At 47.0% G+C, this 22,547-nt stretch overlaps 1 protein-coding gene across 3 annotated transcripts in view; it reads left to right on the top strand.

Annotated features, from left to right (window-relative positions):
- LOC121594799 (probable serine/threonine-protein kinase yakA) overlaps positions 1–22,547 on the top strand; it is a 63,837-nt gene that overhangs the window by 5,291 nt on the left and 35,999 nt on the right. For 2 of the 3 annotated variants that reach the window (XM_041918484.1, XM_041918481.1), the window contains exon 2: positions 17,953–18,217. The gene's annotated coding sequence lies outside the window, so the exon portion shown is untranslated. Of the gene's footprint in view, positions 1–11,813; positions 11,950–17,952; positions 18,218–22,547 lie in introns of those variants that run through there. The other variant, XM_041918483.1, reaches the window with a different exon arrangement.

The raw sequence follows: 22,547 nt of genomic DNA, 5'->3' as shown, positions 1-22,547 counted from the left end.
TGTGGTGGTGGGCGCCATCGCGAAAAAAGAGAAACGAAATTACTTTAAACCCATTACATGATCTTTCTCGCGCTATCTTTCTCCACACGTCCACACTTTCAATCGACGTCCGCCGGTAGATCACTGAGTCGGGGAGCCTTTCGGTTGGGGGGGGGGGGGGGGGGATGAAATAATTGAGATGTTCTTGGCTACGAACGGGCCGGGAACGGGCCCCTGCCTTTGTTAAGTATTCAAAATCAGCAGCAATAGCCCGACTTACGGGAAGCTAGCTGGCGCATATTTCGTGGGCGCCTTTTCCCGAATGAAAATTAATATTCAGTTGCGATGGATGTGTGTGCGTGTGTGTGGATGTTTGATAAATTGTACCGATAAAGTGGTGTAATCAGAGCATTGTAATTACATTGCACCATTACGGGGTGGTGGTTTATTGCGTTTCTGTTCCTAACGTCCATTCCCGAATGCCAGCCGCGGGAAGTGTTCCAGGATGTCGGATGGAGCGTTGAGGTCAAGGGGATAAATTATAAGGTCGAGTAAGAGTGATTACTTTGAGCCGTAATGTTATAGGTCACAAAGATGGTGTATATTCGTGTACATTAATGCTTTGAGTATATGTATATTTTTTTATAATTTGAACTGAAGCACAATGCTGAATAAACGACAAAGCAGAATGTTACAATTTAACCAACCTCCTTACCTAATTGATCGAAAAAATACAAAACATTTATTGAATCTTTTCAATGAACACATTGTTCGTATAAAACGATAAAAAAAACTTATTTTCGTATCAAAAATTAACACAGCACATTTAAAACAATTTTTCATTCATTTAACACGACCTCATTCCCTCGCATCAGAACATCATGCCAACAAATTTCCTCGAATCAATCACTTCTGGTTGCCTGGGCAAATGCTTCTCCGGGGTAGAGAACTACCCTGACCATAATTGATGGCGCGTTTCATTTAGCTCCTTACCCCCCTACACCCGTCGGTAGCCGTGCCGAACAGGATGAACCATAAAACACGTTTGCATCCGGTCAATGAATGATAGTTCGATAAGAATTATTGAACCTTAAAATGGGAGCCCCAGAGGAAGAACAAAAAAAACTCATTCGAGAAGATCACTCACTCGTCTCTTTCCACACGTTCGTGCTGCCGCTGCCTAAGATCGTTCTAATCTGACTTATAGAGAGAGAGAGAGAGAGAGAGAGAGAGAGAGAGAGAGAGAGAGAGAGAGAGAGAGAGAGAGAGAGAGAGAGAAGAAACGACCCAATCGAGTGCTTGTGTTTAATGTGCCTCCCTCCGGAGCTGTACGTATGTGTGTGATTTTCGCTTTTCCTATCCCGAGGACTGATAATAGGGCTGCTGCTGCTACTGCTGCCTCTTTTGCTTTTATGTGCTCTGGCTTGGCCTTTTTTTGTCGGTTCATACAGCAAGCAATCACTCTTTTAAATGTACCGAACGAGATTGGTACCAGGAGACACACAGCTGAGGGAGGAAAAAAAACAGACCCCGAAAGGAAGGTTTCGATTGATACGGGTGGTCTATGCTTTATCACGTCCTCTGGTCCAGATGGTCTATGAACATGTGTGTGTTTTGTGGCCTTTTTTTGGAGGAACACTTCTTTTTTTACTCCATTCACCGAGGCAGAGGCATTTCTGATGCATCCAAGTGAGGGGTGATACCGTGCGGATGAATGCATCGATTGATTGGCCAATTCATGTTGATGGAAGAGAATGTTCCCACTTCCACATCCACATCACACACACACACGCGCGTTCATGTACACTCAATTGGGTCGTTATCAATGCATAAAAACATCCCATTAATGGGCTCAATTAGAAAGTGAGAAGGGCAAGCAACAGCTTGTGCAAGTGGAGTGAAAAAAAACAACGATGCAAGCTCTGCAAGCAGAAGAGTTGTGGGAGATGCCTTGAGCCAGAGCGCTGTGTAAATGAAATTGAGAGAAATAGGTTATTGCGAATTTGGTGTAAAATTAATCAGCTGCCTGCTGCCACACACTATCTGTTGGTGTAATTAATGTAGGTTTTTCTTGGCTGTGGCGAGAAAATGATTGACGTTGTTTGGAATTGAAACATCCGCTATTAGTTCAGCATTGATGTTGTAGTTTATACGAGCTCTTTAAAATTGTGTACATTTATTCATTATTGTTTATTCACATTTTATAAGAAAAGTGTTGAATAACGTTTTAAACAAAGGTTCGTCGCTTCCATTTCATAAAAGCATATTTTTAATAAATATTTTCCGGTAATATTGGCAACAGAACAACAGGCCACAACATAAGATAAATTTATTCCCTTCCCCATCTCCACTCCTCCCACACATAGACCCACCCACCGTGCTGCAGAACCCTTATCGGCCACCAGACACTCATAAAGCGGCGGTCTATCCGGCGCTACCAGGCGAGGAAACGATGAAAAGTGAAAACATGAAAACGATCACTCCCGGTTATTGTTGTTGAGGCGCAAGCAAATCGTATCTCTCACCCCAGTGGGTTCCGCCTGCGGGACCGGATGGACGCAATTATTCACTTTTGTGCTGCCGCTGCTGCTGCTGTGTTGTTCGAACAATACAAAGGAGTGATGGATGAATTTGAGAAGGATGCATCAATCCAAACCAAAGCCTCTGGAATCGAAGCAATGCGATGTATCGATCGATCGTTCAGTTGCTACCTGTGCGCACCGAAATGATCGTTTCAATCGTGCCTTTTTAAAAACGCTTGTTTTGCGAGCGCAAGTTGTCCGTGCTTCCCGGTGTCAATGGACGATGTAGCCTATAATTTAGCATTTGCTACTGTATTTTCATGTGCCAGCGAAAAAAGCGCGTTAGTTGCTGCAGGGTGCAGGGTCTATTAAATTGAGTTCCTCAGGATTTGATACTCAGTTTGGTGCGGCCATTATACACAGCCTATTCGAACTGTTGCTTAGAAAATGTTAAATCGTTCTAACCAAATCTCAGTAACAAAGCTATAGGATTTTTTTTGAGACGAAGCCCAATCGTTAAAAACATACTCATTTATCAAATAGGCATGCGTTCAAATGTAGGCGTTTTGACTGTTTCACTTATGTTTCATTGGCTTATTTGTTCAATTTAAGAGTCCAAATCACAAATCACAAATGACGAAGCAAGAAAAAATATCTATCTATATTTATTTTATTTCTAGAAAATCCATTGACCAGTCCATCCCGTCTGGTGATCAAATCAAATCTACCAATCCCCATTCTCGTCCGAGAAACCAAAAACAAAGCCATAAAAAAGAGATATTTATACACAACTTCTGCAAACCTAGACGACACACTTCAGAAGCGCAAACAACTGATCAAAACGATGTTTACCTACTTCTCGGCAGTTACAAACCCACACGGCGTCTGGTGCCGCCGCCCGATCAAAACCTTATCCTTGTTTACATCCTTCATTTCCAATGGAGCTTCGTTTTGCCGTGGCACTTCCCTTCACATCTACTGCTTCGCCAGCTGCCGCCCGCCGTCGTTCGCTCACTGAAAATATGTACCTATTATGCTGAGCTGAAGCACTTCTTTATGCCGACGCTGTGCAGGGACAGCGCCACGATTGGACGGAATGGTGATGCTCGAAAAATATACGTTGACAAAAGACCGGCAGCCCCACAAAAATCCGTCGGGTGCGCTGATTGCCGTGCGATTCAGATGCGGAGACGGTATCGATTTTCCCCGTCTGCACACTGCACACGGTGGTGGTTCAAGCTGCTGCTGGCTGACTGGCTCGAAACGGTAATGATTTTTCGTGGTTTTTTCGCTACTCATAATTTGGTGGGAGTCACTGGGAGCAATCAACCCCCAGAGTTGCTAGTTAGTTGGTTGAAGTTCTACACGAGTTGCGTTCTTCTTAGCGTATTCGGTATTCGGTTGAGATTCATACCTTGCGCAGGACGAACATCCCTGGAGGCATCCCAAGTCCGCCGCAGTGTTTCTTCAATCTAGAGGGACTAAATTATTTAACACCACCTTGCGATTTCTTTTTGTTGCTCTTGCTCGCGCGCACAATGCTCAATTTCTTCCATCCTTCACCGTCTGGCGAGAGGATTTCACTCGGTGGATCAAACACACACACAGAATTGAGACAGCGACGAGAGAGCTCACCATTCTCGTTACAGGCTGGTTGAATTTGTATGAATTTTTACCCCTGCCTCAACCCCAGCTCACCGGCTAGACTCCCGGTCGCCATCCCTTATTCAGGATGAAAGGGCCACGACGCTGAAACGTGGGAGGCGTAACGTGATGCACCAGACCGTATGTAATCGAGTCGCCCGGCTGTGCATCATCGCTCGAACGACGCCCCCCGAGGGGTAGAACCGAACCGATTGGGGCAGGAAAATCAAGTGCATTGCACCGGAATCGCATTGAGCGTGTGCGGATGGGAAGGACCCATCTGGCAGGCTTGTTAACGGTGCGCTAGAAATGTGCTAATAAGACCGTTTTTCACGGCGCACATTGCATAACTAGCGACGCTTTGCACTGAAGATTGCATACTTTGAGGCGGTTTATAGTTTTCCGCGCCGTCTAGACACTGTAGTATCCTTTTAGTAACCTTTTTAGTCCAGGCCAACCAGCGGACCAGCGGCACAAAACTGACAGCGAGAAAAGTGCATTACCGCGAGAGTAATCCCTACCACCATCAGCCGAGAAGGTTCCATGAAACTTCCGGCTGCATTCCCGTGCCGTGGAAGGAAAACTGCACCAATTTCCGCCTGGCGTAGCAGGAGAGATATTCTTCCGGAACGGATAGGTGGAGGGGCGCGCGCGAGAAACACGTACCACGAAAGGTGCCTACAGGATTTATGATACTCTGCCCTTCTCTCCGTTCGCTGCCGTTTCCCATCCAGCGCTTAACGAATGGTTCCCGAAGGTGTGGAAGGTTTTATTTTATGGTATTATTTTGCCAGTTCCCTCTCCTTATTCATACATTTTGAGAGCATTTTTACGACTTTTAATTGCAATAACGCGTCCAACCGAAATGGCATAAGCGTGCGCAGCGTTGTGCAAGTCAGCACCACCAAGGGCGTGAAGATGAATTGGCAACGTGTTCGTTCTGTAGGGCATTTGGGGCAGTGTTTTCGCCACCTTACGCCTCACTCCCGCGCCATCAGGACACTCAAACATAGCTCAAACAATGTTGCCGCCGCGCTTGCCCGACGATGGACGATGCAAACGAATGCAAATTGTGGCCCCCTTCATTGAAGTGGGACTCACCTGCAACAGCAGCAGCAACATCAGCAAACGACCGACCGGGTGCATGGAGATGTAAATTTTTAATGAAAACCTTACCACACTTGTCGCCTTACCGCTCTCTCTCTCTCTCTCTCTCTCTCTCTCTCTCTCTCTCTCTCTCTCTCTCTCTCTCTCTCTCTCTCTCTCTCTCTCTCTCTCTCTCTCTCTCTCTCTCTCTCTCGCTGCTCGCATTCTCTATCGCTTGCTCTCGGGGTGGCTTAATTTGTATTAGCACGAGGCTGTGTAGCTGCCCCTACCGTGGCCATCATTATGATTAATCACAAACTGTTGCCAATTATGTAGATGCACCCAATGAACCGCGCCCATTCGCCCGGCCCAAAGGGCTTCCGCGTAAGCTACCAGTACATTGTTTCAGTGCTGGTTGCTGCCGGCGCGTGTTTCAATTGACACATGACAAATTTTTAATCAGCTCAATGGGATGATGTCATGTTTTTTTTGCCTTTTCTTTTCCAAAGTCCTTCCCTTGTTCCCTTGTTCTTGAGCATTTGGTAGTAGATTAAAACGATGATGGTCGACGTGCTTATCGGACAAGCGGGGCGGAGTACATCGCTTTTACGAAACAGATGGACCCCCGCCGACCTGGACGGAGGACTGGAATTCCGATTGAAAAGGGGGAAAAAAGGAGGTCCAATGAAAGGAAATCCCGACCCAGCAATCAACAGCAACCCCCGACAGCCATCGGCTTGTAATCGGCGTCTAGATGATGTAATGTGATGAAGCGGAAGTGTACCGAAGTTTGACCCGTTTCTTAAAACCGTCTTATAATCTGCTGGAAGAGCCCACCAGGGCCGAAATCGTGACCAAAGCAATAACAACAACAACAAAACCCCTATCCCGCGATAGGTCATTAGGGTGGCATCGTATCGCGAGCCTTGAGTAACCATTGAACGGTTGGGTTGGGATTGAAATGGAAAGTTTAAGCCTTTTGCCCTATCGCCTACAAACGAGGGCGATCCTTCACGGTAGAGTCTCATCACTTTCCGTGCATTGGCTTCGTACGTGACTCATTGCTTTTGTAACACTTTTGATCCACTTTCCACTACTGGCCGGTTGGTTGCTGGTGGCAGGAGACTGTGGCGAGCGCCTTATGCCGTCCATTTGGTCGCTTTTATGGCTGTGGACATCCCGGCCCTGCGCAGCGAACGTTTCTTTGATTCCCCTATAATTTACACCACTCAAGGCACATTGACATACAATCCGGGACATTACGACGAATTACGGTTGGAGACGACGCTGTTAAAAGTGAGGTAAAGAGGTCGTCGTTCAAGCTGGTCAAGAGTGTGTCCTCGTAATATCGTTCTTGGGCAAACGTGTTACCAGAAAAATGGAATAAATTGTACTAGTTGATCCCTGCGTACTTAACCCCGTTCGGGGGTCGCTGGAGTTCATCTCGAACTCTGTGCACTGTGCAAGTCGGACACCCTTTCGACCCACCCTTGCTTAGCTGTGAGCTCCAATGGAGACAGTGTCGTGCTAGTTGGAGGTTGCTGACACGATGTCCTCGTTTTTCTTTTTTCTTCACTCCAAACCACACTCCAACAACAAGGAGTTGGCTCCAAACCCAGGACGATTTGGCAGGAGCTGCGGATTGCTTTTGAAATCATTGATGCGCGTACTATTGAACAACTCGCATTGATTGGTCGAGTAATCGTGTCAGGTTGAAAATAATCGCCTTCCCTTCAACCGATGAACACCTCCTGGAGAAAAGTGCTCTATCGTCACTTCCGTTCGATGGTGAGATCGAAGCAAACAGGATGCATGGGAAGGCATGGAGCAGCCGATGGACACTTCTGGACACAAAAATGGAACAAACGGACAGGCGTCTGTACCAGCTTCGGTGTGGGATCGTTGCCTTCCGAGAGTGCGCGCACTGAACTGCACTGGACGCATCGATTTGTTAACAAGGACAAATGGGGACACATCCTACGGCAAATGCCAGGCTAACGAGTTCCACGGCAACGGCTCGGAGCCCTTATCGTGATACGGTAGCGTTGGCAAACTGGACATCGCCACGACATCGTTCCTGGATTTGCGTCTCTCTTTTGCCCCAATTAGGGTCACCGGTCCAATTGAGCGTGTGCAATAAATAATGGAGTGTTGGGCCACAGCTGTGCCACATGCCGGGAGCACTTGTTTGCAGTGCTAAATGGCTGTGCCCGAGATTTGTTCCATTATGCAAGGACTTATTATGGGGAAAGGGTTTTTATTTTGGGATCAATTTTGATGGTAGAGAAACTCAAAATATTGCTCAAACAAGAACGCTTCTTACATTATCTTAATTAATTCCAGTTACAAAGCACAAGAACAAGTAGCGGTTCTACAATGAAATCCATGCTCAAGAGCCAGTTTTTTATATGACACATTGCATTATTAACGCAAAGCGAATCGTTCGGCTGGTTCCATTCCTTCCACTTGCTGGAGATTAGCACATCTTGTCTGCATCTGCTCGTTGCCTGAACCGCACAGAAAAGCCCACGCCATCCGGTGCGAACCGCTTAGTCTCAGCTGCTCCGATGGGATGCTGCGGTTGCTTTTATTAATTTTTGTCTTCACTAATTTCTTAACATAGGCCGTCGCGCGTGCCAGAACGAACTCGTTTCCGGCCGGTTTTGATCCATCGTGGGCGTGTGTATTTGCATGCTAATTTCTGCAACAACAAAAAATGGGTCTCAACCCACATTCACTGTGGTACTGTGGTGAAGTTGGCAGACAGAGCTGCCATGTGCGCTGCCTGAGGGATTAAAAATAAAAAAGGGATTTTTAAAACCAATTATTTCTTGAATTGTTCAGAAAAAAGGAGGTTCATCGTCAATCGTCTTTTATCTTAATTTTCTGAAGAAGTTCCCTGTAGTTCTTTGCTATCATAAAGTGCACGCCGTACAGTTTTGCAACAAGTCAACCACCTCTAGCGCAATAACGACTGCACCCTTTGGACAGACAATCTCTCAGGCCACCACCCGAGCTCGTCTCAATGTCTGGTGCGCGTCAGCTCGTCTCCAATTTATTGCGGTCGGTATCGTCCTCACCCATATCTTGTGTCCCCTTGTGTGGCACCCCTACCGGGGGCAATGTGACCGCACGGTCACAAGCACCATACCTGCACTGGCACGAGGGACAGGCCGAAACATGACGCCGGGCCACGATCACGTTCCCCTTTTTGCGGGCGGGTTTCCAGTGGCGGCCTGTCGAAAACGGATTCACTGCCACCGGTATTTGCACCGTTTGTGACTCTGTGAGTGCTGTAAATCGAGCCCCTTTCGGTAGGATCACATCACCGACACACACACTTAGACACACAGGAGACACGTTGGACTAATGATGATCTGGCAGAAAACTGAAACGGGACAGTTTTTGCATCGATTTCTTGCCCGGTTGAGTTGCCTATTTCATAGGGCCGTTTCTAATGCACATGGCTGCGCACTGCCGAGCTACGACCTTCCCGTTGGCATGTGATGCGTTCGATGTGCGTGTATTGGAATGTGTGACTAAAGCAGGCCCGGTGGGTGGGGCAGGGTTAGTGCAAAACCACAGCGCCAACACCGCACGTTCTAGCTTCCTGTGCTTGGTGCCGTGACCAGGAGAGATGACTTAGCGCCGCAGTACAGTGCCTGGATCCAATTTCCTTTCGCACTTGCCCGTACAGGCCCCCGTAAATCCGAGCACTGAAGGGTTTTCTGATCAAGGGTGATGCAAAAAAGGGCATCCCTTCTCCACCAATGAATCCACTAGATTCTGCCTGCATATTGTAAAGTTCTTGCCCGAGAGACACCAGCAAGACATGAAAAATCGACCTGTAATAGAAGAATGCGTGCCATGCAACAGCAGGGTGTTGCTTCCACTGTTACCACACACTCTTTCGCACTCACAGGTGTGCGTTATGTTTGCCTGCCTACCGTTATGCTCGAGCGGGCCCCGCCGGAAGCTTCCACCATTCCGAAAGCCATTGGGGCGACACACAGTGCACAGTTTTATGGTTATGGCCGCAGTTATAATTGGATTAGCCCGCGCCAGCACAGGAGTATTTTTACAAAGCGACGCGCCACCTCAACGACGACGACGACGCGCGTTGCACTTGTTGGACACCCATGAGCCATGATGCTTTCACCCGCCAGAGCAATGACGTCCGTTCGTATAGAGGCGTACCAGCAAACCCCAATCGATCGAACCAATCGGGACGACAAAATACCGGCTGCACTTTTGCAGCACGCGTTGCATAACTGCTGTTGCATCCCGTTCCCTGGCTTCCCAAGACCCATTAGTGCAGCGAGTCCCAGGATGAGGCAGAATGGATGAATGTGCCTCCTCCCCGGTGGTGGTGCTCTAATAGGAATTTTGCTGGGGTAAAAACACCCGAATGACGTCATTGCTCGTGGACTACGTCGTTCCCTCGGCTGTGTGTGTGGTGGCTATTTGTTTTTCCATGGAGGGAGGTTGGGAGTTTGGAGCGCCAGAATGGATGGATCTCTGTGGCACAGAGTCTGGCGCACGAGAAAATCAGGTCACCGTGCTGGGGTAGGCCGGAGCGGACGAAGGATAATTTTCGCTGTCCCAGGGAGCGGCTGGGAGGACAGGGGTGTCTCACTCCCAGCAGCCAATCGTTATCGCGTCGTCGTCATCCCACTCTCGCTAGGTTTGGCCGAGGCGTCGAAAACGGAGTGGACGTGACAGGCAGAAGAAGGCACGACGCCAAAGGGGCAAGTTCGTCGCCGTGTTTGACAGCGTCGCTAGAGCACTCTCGGTGATGGAGCTTTCAATTCTCTCTCACGCATACACTCATTCCCTCTAGTAGCTCTTCAGTAAAGCAGCGCTCTCTTGTGTGCCTGCCCTCGCACTCTCTCAATCTCGCAGAGAGACGCGCGTCCCAACCATGGGAGAGAGCTTTCGAAACTTCACTTTCGCTCGCCGCTTCGATCTGCCACTCTCAACACACTCCGAAAGCTCGAGTGCTCGAGAAGAGGGCAGCCTCCGCCGCCACCAGCTGATTATCGGAAAAAGAGCCCTGTCTTGATGTTGGTACAAACCTCCTCGAGCCGTTGCTGGGCTTGTTGTTGCCACTTTCCACCTCCACTCGCGGTCGGTGCAGTTGCACCTGCCCATACACACACACACACACACATTTGCACTTATCGTTTAGCTTCACTTTCCTTTAGCTCGCTGCGTCATTCATCGCACTTTCGCGCTCCCCTGGCTACTGCTTCCGGGATGATGCTGCTGACTCGCGGTTGTGGTTGTACCATCGTCCACCATGAACACCCGTGTTGATGATAAGATATGTAACCCATGCACACACACGTCCTGCACCACCCGCCCCAACTGAGAAGACGTCAGCAGAAAGCAATTGCACAGGTTCTCTTCGCCTGCATGTTTCGATCTCGCATCGTCGTGCCTGTGGTACGCAGACAAAAGCGCAAAAAAAGAAGCAGACATTTGCATAGAAATCGCGAGCCTTGATGAGAGCGTGCCCACGTGAGCATGTGCATCGTGCGCGCTCGAGACTTCCGCATGCAAACGCCGCGATGTCTTCCCGAAATGCAAAAGAAAAAGATCGCTTTTACCCGCCGTCGAGATGGAAAGGGCAACCGGCCCTTTGGGTGTGGGACACAATCAAGCAAGGGCCCGACAAGCCGCATCGTTTGTTCCCACTGGGCGCCTGGGAAGCAGGTGAAATTGTCGACCGGCGAAGCCATGGGGTGTAGAGTTATGTGCTTGGCAAAGTGGCGAGCGTTCAGGTGCGATCACTTATTGTTTTAATGTCGGGTTTGTTTAATTCGTGCTGCAATTAATTGTGCACTGCTTCGGTGTTTTGTGTGCTACTGGAAAATGGTTGCAAAAGCAGTGGTAAAAGATTGCCAACGTCGAATGGGAAAACATTATGTCCGAGGTGTTTACTATTGTTTTTTTTTCTAAATTGAATGGCAACAGATTTCATAACGTAATTGTAATTCGATCAGCTAAGAAAAGACATGCGGCTTAAAACGAGTGGAACATAAATGGACAAACATATGGAAATGTTTAAGGGCGAATTGAACTTGTTACGTTTTAATTTCCACGTTGAGCGTGAAAGTTATAGTTTTATTGATCATTGAAGATAGCATGGTTTCTCCAGTGTAGTTTAATCGAAATTTGCATAAAAAGGGAATGTCGATACGTTAGTTTTAAAACAATCCTCCTAACTACCAGTTTGATTCAAACTACGTACATTCAACATATTTTGATTGAGTTTCTTCATATCTAGTTCCAGACCATGCCGGTGTTTTGATTTTACATAATTGACATGATGTATTAAAATCAGTCAAAATATGTCTGGCCCGTAGTAGCATCCATTCCAGAAGTAGTTATCAACGTGATAACAATGGGTTTTTGAAGATATTGTGCTCTGAATATTATTAAAACGCGAAATACTGTCCGGAATGCAAAGCAAGATTTTGTATTATCTTGTTCTGAACTCCGGACAACCGAAGTAAATTCTGAATAATTTTTTTTAGACAGTGATGGTACTGAGAAAACAGCGATATTCGAAGATAGATGTGACACATGCCTTGATGGCTGTACGGGGAAGACCGTCGCTTCGTGTAGCAGTACTTCAGTTCAATGCAACTATAGTCTGTTCCCGAGTTATGCGGTTTCTGCGTTCCCGACAAATCCGCGTAACTCGAATATCCGCGTAAGTCGAATTTCACGTTTTTTGACTAAAATACTATTGATTACTCGGAGTTTTTGATTTAATTTAGTATTTTTATACACTTTATCATTTATTTGATATGATTCGTGCAGAAAATTCAAATTTTTTTGGCTTCTAAGCGGTTTCAATTTGGTAGCAAAAATGCGATTTATACCGAACTTGAAGCAAATTGTACTGATTTGACATTTAATCTGTCAAAATTAGAAAACCGTGTATCTCCGAACCCGCGTAAGTCGAGAACCGTGTAACTCGGGAACAGACTGTACGCGTACAAGAGAAATACTGAACCCATACCTTCTTCTTCTTTGGCACAACAACCGCTGCCGGTCAAGGCCTGCCTGTACCCACTAGTGAAGTGAGCTTGGCTTTCAGTGACTTTTTATTACCATAGCAGGATAGTCAGTCCTACGTATGGGGGCACGGTCTATTCGGGACATGAACCCATGACGGGCATGTTGTTAAGTCGTACGAGTTGACGACTGTACCACCAGACCGGCAAACTCATACCTAGTTCTCAATAAAACCGTCCTCCTGTCGGTTTAGCTAGGGAGTCCAAAGTTACTCAGCAACTCTTAGGCCTCAAATCCTCGCCCGCGGAAACGCTCTTCGTATATTTCAGGCATTGCAAAGTTCTTAGCAACCATAACATTATCTTTGCCAAGCTCCATAGAAAGCCTCATACATCATGGCTTCCAAAATCAGGACTAAGAACCCAGCTGTAGTCTATCTTACCACATTGGGCTGTCCGAAATATGAATCAAAACTTGTGTAATTTAAAAACTTGAGCTTGAAACTGTCCGGAATCAAAAGAATTAATCAAAATATCGTTGCGTTTTCATGACATTTTGGAATGCTTTTCAGTACAAAATTTGTAAGCTTTATTTCTGAAATTTAGAAGGTTTACTTTCGTTTAGTGGATTATGCTTATGCATCGACATTTATATTTCAACAATAAAGAAAATATTACCTGCGAAAAATGTGTCAAGTGTCCATTATTCGAAGCAATACGGTATTTCCTTAAACATGGTTTTTTATTCTTTATTTTGTCTTAGGATTTTGTGAGTTTTGGTTTTCCTCGCCCACGTTGCCCAAATTTCACTTTTATCAAACGGAGTAAAAACACTTTCCCAAACACGGTGCACCTTCTACTTTCCAGTTGGGTTGCCATTTGGATGCAGTTTTTTTTTTTGCCCGAAGCTATATCGTAAGCTGGCAAAGTGTGTCCTATAAAACAATTTCGGAAGCAGACCTTTCCCACTCTCTAACGCAGCGACGTGGGAGATTAATGTGCTGCTGTTGCTGATTACTGCCAACCACCACCCTGAAGCAAACACACTCACGAAAATCAGAAATGAAACAGCTTTTTAGTGTATGTGAACCTTGCTTTTCATCCGTGTGAAGAGTGCGTGTACTACATTGCCAGCACGAGACGACGCGCGAATTTTCCCTTTTTTTGTTTTCCCAGCATATATTAAATGGTGACGATATTATGTAGGGTATGAGGTTGCCGAGAGAAGAGGTTTCACACACCCGCCATCACATCACACACATGGCTGGATTGAAATGACCCAGATCGAAAACTCGCAACCCGGCACCAGAACTCGAACGCATCGCTGCGACGAAAGTGCACACGAAAACAATTAGACGACGAACCTTAGCGAGGAACGGCGGTCAGACCCCCATCCGAATCTATTACGATGTCAAATTACGACGAAAAGAAGCAACCGTTTCACGCAACGCAAACGGGAGGCACACATCTGGCACGGCCAAAGATCGGTTGGTGCGATATTGGTGCGTTTCAAGGTTTTGTGGCAATTCATCGCTTTACCGTTTCTGTCCCTCATCTGAGCCCATCACAGGATGTGCTTTTGACTGGTGTTTCATTAACTCCCCCCTACCACATGTGTGTGCCCACTTTCGATCCTCGACAGTTTGTCGACATGACGCCTAATTATCTCTGTCGTTTTGGAGTCATCACGTTTTGGTGCGGCTACGATGAGAAACGGTGACATTGAGGCAGTGTTTTCTGTAAAGTCATGCCAGCGATTACACATGTTAATTTGAACGCATCACGTGCTGGAGAGTGAGATTGTCTGTGGGCACATTAAGAAGGGTTTCAAGGTGTGGCTTGTCTGCTGCAACTGCTATTGTAGCTGATGCTTGCAAAAGATGTTACTCGCGTATATTGGTTGATTTGAGATGTTTTCAAAAGCAAGACTTCATAATGGAAGACTACTTTAAGTACTAGATTCAGGGAGTTCTGAGATTTTACTGAGAGTAAATTTTACTGCTAACAGATAGAGGAATTCATACGTTTCCAAAAACGCATTTACCAGAGGTCTAGAAAGAGCGTAATCAAGACAATCATTAGGAGATCTTGGGGAAGGTAGAGTCTCTTAAATTACCAAACAGCTTCAGGCTTCAAAGAGTATATTTTCAGTAGCACTGTTAAGTCTTCTTCTTCTACTTGGCGTAACCTCCCTCACGAACATGTCCTATACAGGTTTCGATACTGATTCAGTACGCAGCCGGATAGTCTCGATGTTTGTCTCGGATGTTTTCTTTATATGTTGTTAAATTGTATAAAATCACCATACTGTGTGGTTTGAAAAGCGGAACTAATTTTAAACGGTTCTTCAAACCCTTAAGGAGATCTTTCTCAATTACGATACCTAAGTGGAAGCTATCAATGAATCATGTGAGTTAAATACAACTGGGATGTCGTTTGCTTCACGATTTGCGAAATAAAGAATGAAAATACTAAATGTGTAATCATCACCATAATTTCTGAATTGTAATTAACGTTACAGAAGCATAACTTAATACAAAATACAAGCCGTTGATATTAGAGTTATTCTAAACGGTTGGACACGTTCCCTATAACAGCAGCTCAGAACATCACGTACCTCTGTTATTTTAATCACTCCTTCCCTTCTTCTCTCTCTTTTCCTTGTAAATGGAATGTATCGCTCCTCTGAAATCTTCAAAGACTCATCTGTCACCAGCCACAACATTATCGTTACTTTATTTTCGTATCAATTGTCGCCCAGTTGGACAAGGCTTTGATCGCTAAAGTGGCTATAAACGATGCTCTTGGTCAAACGATTCCCACAAGAACATGCTGACGATCACGTACAAAACCCATGAATCGCCCCTCAATCCATCCCCCGGGGGGAATTCAAACGTGAATGAAATCACTTTTTTTGTAATACAAACATTCCAAACTTCCGGATCATCCGCAGCAAAACAATCTCAATGGAAAGTGAGTGAACGATTGCAACTGCCAGCAAGGGGATCTCGCTCCCTCGATTTGGGAGCATCTTACCGTGCGGGAGCAACAGACTTCCAAAAATAAACGCCTCGTCACATTTGTTTTCACTTCGAGCGCGGGCAGGGAGACAAACTTTCACGACACGGAGAAAACTAACGCTCTTAAGATTAGAACCAGCTGTCTGTTGGTCGGGGTACTGTTGGGTTGGGCTACCCTTGGTCGCCCTTTATCCCGTTTTAAAAAGAGAAGGTTGGGGGGGGGGGGAGGTGATGAGTTTGTACCTATCTCTAACACTCACTGGTGCGCGCTCGAATTGAATTTCCATTCCCGCAACACAACAGAATGGACCACCCGACAATGTCGCCGCCCAAGTGTAGAGCCGAGCGGATGAGTTTAATCCTCTGATTAAACCTCCGACCAAAAGTAAAAAAAGCGACAACCTCCGGCCATCAGCATGGCCTTTCGCTTCATTTAAGGGTCCCTCAGTGAGTAGAGTGTCGTCGCGGAGTATCGAATTTCTTTCAGATTGGCCTAATCTCGAACAACAGCAGGAAAATGGAGTTTTGGACACAGACACACACACAAACACACCCAAGTCGACCCTCTTCCCAATAGGTTGGTACGGGTTTTGAAGTTTGGTCTGGTGTGAGTTTTTCGAATTTCCCTTTCTATTCCACGTCTGTTCTGTAATGCGATCTCGGGGGGAATCATTAGAGTGGATCACCCTCATGATCAACCTATTGCTGGGTCGCTTAGTGTGCGGGTATTTTTGGCGGTTGGCGGTTGGCTAGTGAAAACACAGATCTTCGCGGAGCGTTTTAGCTTTCGTAAACGTAAACAACAGCAAGTAGCGCTGTATCTCTTCGGGGCCGGTGTGTTTACATCTCGGGCCGTTGTGGCCGGGGGCTTTGCGTAAATTGCATTCCCATGTGCAGAATGCAGAAGTTCCGATTCCGCTGTAAAGGCCCCAAACATTGGTCGATGTGTGCTACTGCTGGTAGAGCAGATCGAAAACAGATGGATGTCTGAGGGAAGCCAATGATCACGATGATCGTAGATCGTGTCAGGTTGGAATTTAGAGCAATACATGCCGGTTGGTGTTAGGTTAGTGTTGGACCATCCAGTGAAGAACGCATTCCTTTGGGAATATTCTAAGAATTTTGTTGGCAGCTTGTTGAACATACATTAGTAGCTTGTCACAATCGGATATAGTAGCATTAGTAGTAGCTATGTGAGTCGACATTAAATGCTACAACATATTTAAAAAAACCCTATGAAAACGCAAACCATGTCCAAAGGGACTAGGATTGCACTGTTTCACCTTTAATTTTTGTTCAACCAACTAAAAGAACGGTTCTGCAACCAATAAAACGTACATTCTAATCCTTTTTATCAACGACTACACGATTGTTTTTCCCCTTTAAAAATGACGTAAATTACTTGTGCGTAACAACACGCGCCTAACACGGCCACCCTGTTGCTAGGCAATACGAAAACCACTGTTGCGCGCGTCCTTCGAAGCCCCTGAAGGTTTGCTCGCACAGTTCTCACACACAGACGAACAGTTCCTGGGCAGTAGTGAGGGGTGCAATAAATTGCACCCCGCGCCTTAGTCTTGGGCAGCTTGCCAGGAGCGGGCAGAACGAGCCCAATCCTCCCCGGCATTGGGGCACCCATAATGTCGATGGCTCGTTGGCGCCATCATCGCGTCCACACCGATCCTTTCCAGGCGATAACGTTCGGTTTTGCGAGAAAGTTTTGCCAATAATTGGCTAAAAGTATGCTTGCCGTTCGCCAACCCCCTTTGCATACTAGCGCAGGGGAGGGGAGGGGCTAGCTGACGCAGACCTGTAATTCCTTACAGAATGGTAACCTCGCAAGGGTTACGGAACTCTCGATGGTTTCGTCGGACCTGTTGTGTGTGCGACGGGAGCACAGCTAAATCACGTTTTTTCACGTGCTGGGAGGGAACGGGTGCTTTCCGTCCGACAGGTTGGTGAAATAAGCACTGCCATAATGGTGCTTTGTAGGTTTTTCCTTTGTAGAGTTGTGTGTGTGTGTGTGTGTGTGTGTGTGTGTGTGTTTTTTTTTGTCACTGCGCCGTCATTGTCATTCGCTTGTCTCCAATCCGCTTACAATGTTACACCTGAAAGTGCTATTTATTATTGGTTGCCCCGTTTGGTGCTGGTACGTGACGAGAAGCAAGGGGTGGTGTTGAATTATTGTCACTTGGCAGGGAGGGGGAGGGGGGGGGGCAGCAAGCAAGCGCAGAAAAGTGTACGGCAACAAATCTGCAACGCTGGAATTCCGAAAGAAATGGCCCTTTTACGAATGAACGTAGAAGTTTTCCAACCAGTCTTCGCTCTTTACTCGTCACAAAGTAAAAAAGTATCCTCCTCCCCCGTCGTGAATGATAGCTTTTCCTTTTTCTGGACAGGGGGTGATGAAAAGTTTTTCCCTACCCTCCACTAAAATGACCAATCGCGTGCCTGGTTCTTGACTGCCATGCGGTTAGGCTTCGCCGGAACCAACTTCGATACCGATTTGGATCGTTCAATATGGACGGGAAAAACAATTTCCGTTTCTCGTCTCGGCAAAACCGACTCTCATGATGCAGTTGTTTGTTACATGTTTCCATCTTTCTTTCCCCGCTCTCTGTCTCTCTTTATCGCTTGCTTACTTATCTGTTTGTTCTGTTGCTGTTTTTTTTTCAGCTTGACCCAACGTGTAGGCTACCGCCGTTCCGCTAGCGACCGTCCGGGCACCGGGTAAGTCATGTGCAGCGGTCGATCATGCAATCAACTTGAGCGTACGAAAGTTCGACCATTGAAGCGCCCGCCGGCAGCAACAAGGGTGGCACGGCCCTAGTCTACCGTCTAGAAAATACAACCCTAAGCCCACTGGACCCTCTAACAAACGAAAAAAAAAACTGCGACACTGCCGGTGCAACCAACCATCGCTTCCGAGTGGAACTTTGATGTAAGTGCAATTTCCTTTACCAAAACGCACGCCATCGCGCACGGGGATGGGGAGGCAATCGCGTGCTTGTAATTGTGGCCTATCCAAGCATGGCTTTACCGCTGCACGGAAATGCGGGAATGGGGGGGGGGGGAACAATCCCAATGATTAGACGCTTAGCAAACGTCAATGCACTCCCAGGGCGGCCATTAAATTGGTTCAAAATAATAAACAACATGGCACCACGAGACGCATCGCGTTCTGAATGTTATGTTTTTTCTCTCTCTCTCAATCTAAAACACCAAAACACTCCCAATGGACTGGGTCGTCTAATTGAAACAGTTGGAGATGATGGAGACGCTTTTAAAATGATTTATTTGCTGCGTCATTTGCATAGCTTTAGGCGCCGTTTCACGAATGGCCGAGGTACGTGTTATCTAATATCTTCATTAAATCATGCCACATCCTATCGTACCGTTTAATGATCCTCATCTCATTCCCCCATGCCCCCACCAATACTTCCGCATTGGCCGGATATTGATTTGCGCTCGGTGGGCGGTGGGTTTTAATGCAGCCCACTGACAGGCTCTTGCCGTGCAGCCGCTGTAACGCTCGTGCTGCTGCCTAGCGTCACCGTTCCCGGGGTACACATTTATGCGCGTTTGTTTGCTTTTTTTGTTGCTGTTGCGCAAAACATAAACGCATACACAATCCTCATCGCTCGTAAAGCGTGACGATGTAATGATGCCACACATAAAAGTGTCCTGCATCGGGAGTGTACAACCGCGAACAACTGAAGACTTTATTTGTGCGAGCGTACGCTGTGGAAGGAGAACTCACGCATCCATCAGTTTTGAAACGGACCATCATTCTTCTCTGCGTTGTGTTTTGCCATCAAAAAAGAAGCAGAAAAAACCCAAAATCCGTGATTTGGCGCCAAAAATAGAATAATCAATTCCGTCCAACCCACGCCACAGAACGAAGCGGTACGTCGTCGGGATTGATGGATGGTAATCGAAATCCGCGCACAGTGCGGAAGCAGCAAAAGGCCAACCATCGTTTGGTTGGAGCAGATTGTGTTTGTGTGCCGTTTTTTTTCTTCTTCTTTTCCTCCCCACCATCAGCTGAGCGCTAACCTTTAGCTCATCAAATAACAAAGTTCTCGGCTTTAATTGGTGCCAAACGGTATAACCTTTAACCTTCCCGTTGCGGGCGCCATTGCTTCTAGATTACTTCTGGGCAGCTGCAAACCGGTGTGTCAGTGTCCTTGGTGAATTCATGTGCTGGAAAAGAATGTCCATTCCATGTTGAGCCATGAGGGAGAGAGCGAAGGCGCAAAAAATGCCAATCAAACCAAAATTAAAGAATATTTTCCCCAATAGCTTATCTTAATGAGAGAGAGTGAGAGAGAGAAAATATGTGTGTGTGGAACAGTTAAAAATGTCAGCTTGGTTGTGTGTAAATAAAGCACTCCCACACCGGAAATGACGATGTCGGTGGGCTGAAACTTTACCAAAAGCAATAAATCATAATCTTTTTGTTATTATTACTCCACGACCAGTCGAGCGCACGAGTTGTGAATTGTTATTAGTGGCAAAGGAAAAAGTTTGCATGTGGTTCCACCACCTTCGCTGTTCCATTACAAAACCAATGGTTGGCATGCGCCAGCAAAACCTCCAATGGAATGGTAAATTAAAACAAGGGACGCGAACAAAGCAAGAGATCATGAAAAATGTGCCACAAATTATCATTTAACACTGAAAGTTCGGTACACATTGTGCTTCATATTGAGCATGTCGTGCTCTGTGAATGTGTGTGTATGTGTGGCATCATCCCGACACAAACACACACACACATATAAAACTCGAACAGAAAGTTAGTTTGCGATTGTGTGCCAGGAAAAGGTCAAGGTTGCCTGTCTGTGAGCGGCTCCTGCTGAACGCAAAGCGGCGCCCGAATGGTAGGCAAACCCGCACCGCACAATCGTGCGATTGTCGAAAGAGGCAGGAGACGTGTAAAAGGATTTCTCCACCAGGATCTTCCCCAAGGCACGGTGTGACCTTCAATTCGGACTGGTTGAGTTGAAGAGTGAAAAGGGTGGAGGGGGGGTGTTTGCAGGTACTGGCAGGTCGCTTTATCGGTCGGTCGATGCAGGAGTCCTTCCAGCGCGTACTTCCAGGCGTACCGCCAACGTCACACAATGATTTTCCCCAATCGATTCGAAAAACAACCAAAACAGGCGCACACACACTGTAAGAAGCAGCTCGAACTTTAACCTTCTCGCAGGCATGGGTCGGCTGGAAGGCCACCGGCAGAGCAATAATATTACTTCAGCCAAATCAACTCAAAATTTACTCCGATCGATTTGGTGCCCATAATTCCTTGCGTTTGCTTTATGATTTCCACCAATCGGCCGCACTAGACAGGGAAGCGCTACAATAAATGATGGACAAAAGTGATGTGAGTCGACCTTTTACCGGGGCGGGGATTGGAGGCCACCTTAAACTGTCTTATGCAATCGCAAACACTTTCGCTATCAGGCCACACAAACCGGCCACCTCTGCTCTCCAAAAAGCCGCTCGTTTGATCGTTTTAGGGGCCACTTTTCAAAGAGAGACAGCACAAAAAAAACTTGACCCTCTAAAGGAAAGTGAACCGTCCGGATTAGAGGCTCGCCTCCACTCTTTCCGGCAATCAAGAGAGCGCCACACCGTGCCGTTTTGGGCCGTTTGATATAATTTGTTCAAAATTTTATTTTAACCTCACCTCGCCATGCCTTCGCGTCAGCCACGTGGAACAACGTGCCCTTACGGGGAAAAAAGGTTACGAAAACGGCTTTCCTGCCAACCTGGACCTGGCGCAAAGTTCCGCGTCGTGCTTCGCTGATCCGCTGGCAGCCAAACAGGTTCCCCGTATGTCTGTGCATACTATCACGGCCAAGGTAGTTGGCGAACATACTCCTTGGTAATAAGGAAGCTGAAGACATGCTTTCGTTCCCCTCCTGCTGCACCACGGCTCAAGACACCGATAGACCGATTGGCAAACTTTCACCGAGTGGCGTGTTTGCGCTGTACAGCTGTTGCATTCGATGCATCTTCGGCGGGGTATCAAGTGACACCTTCAATCAGCTATTGCACCACAGCATGCAAAGACGCCGAGCGTGCCCGAGGTACGACCTAGTTGTGAGCGCGTAGGTCTCAATCATTCCGTGATCTTTCTAAACCGGTTCGCCCGACTAAAGACACCTCTTGCATGTACTGCAGCCTGGCAATTGGGCGAAGATCAACCAGGTCCAAACGATTGCACCTCAGCCTTCCTAGAGAGTATTCGGCACGAGGTGTTATGACCGTCTGTTTTCCCCTTTTCATCGGTTTCGTTAAGTTCGTAATTTCGACACCGCCTTGGAACGGCGTGACTCGCAGCAGAAGCGAACTGAACCGATCGACCGGCAGCGACGACTCCGAAAAGAAGGAGCCAGCTCAATCGTTTGGATAATTGGAACCGTTTTGCCGATTACATGATCGATTTATCGCCATGGTTCAAAATGGACCACCGAAGCATGGTTCCGGAACCGATCGGTTGGCGGTTGGTGTGCAGTCGCGCAGTTTGTTTGCCTCGTGCTGAGGTAATTCCGAGTCAGTGTGTCACAGTGAGTCGGTTATGCTAATGGGCGGATGACCCAAAACGATCTGCATTCTGGTGTGTTGGTCAAGCAACCAGGCAGAACCCAAAAGCGGGATGAAAGATAGCAAACATTTACCATTCCCACAGTGGTCTGGCATGGGCACGTACTCGTTCTCCCGCTGTTATGTCATCTTGAAGATCACCCGTTGCGTGGTCTGGTGATTAGCATGTGTGTGCCTTTTTTTCACCCAAGGCGTCCTCAAAAACGGAGTCATGCTGGCCAACAGAGCAAGCTGCATCACACATGTGCACTGTTGACTTTGTTTTGCGTTCTGTTTGCTTGAATCCAGAAAACGTCCGTCCGGACCGATGTGTCACCCGATGGTTGTGGGACTACCCGTCGAGCTATCTCCTTTTGAAACTATCGTAGCTGTATACGCTCCGTTCACCATTCGCGATATCAGTTGTCAAATTGTATGTCCCAAAGCACCCATCCCGCACCATTGCGAGCTGCGCTTCGGTGCAGTTTGCTGATAATGTAAACATCAAATTCCAACCAACCCAAAAAAACACACACACGACCCGATCTTTCACGGTGGCAAAGCATTCAGACTGCTCCTATCGCCTCGCAAAAGCGTTCCGTTCCGCACATGGAGACGAACAAACGGAAACGCTCAAGATACGCGCTTCTTGGGTGTTCGAGTGATGTTTGTTTGCACAGCGAAAG

The sequence above is a fragment of the Anopheles merus genome, chromosome 2L (genome assembly GCF_017562075.2).
Source record: "Anopheles merus strain MAF chromosome 2L, AmerM5.1, whole genome shotgun sequence".
Taxonomy (NCBI): domain Eukaryota; kingdom Metazoa; phylum Arthropoda; class Insecta; order Diptera; family Culicidae; genus Anopheles; species Anopheles merus.
This window is presented reverse-complemented; position numbering and strand designations above follow the sequence as displayed.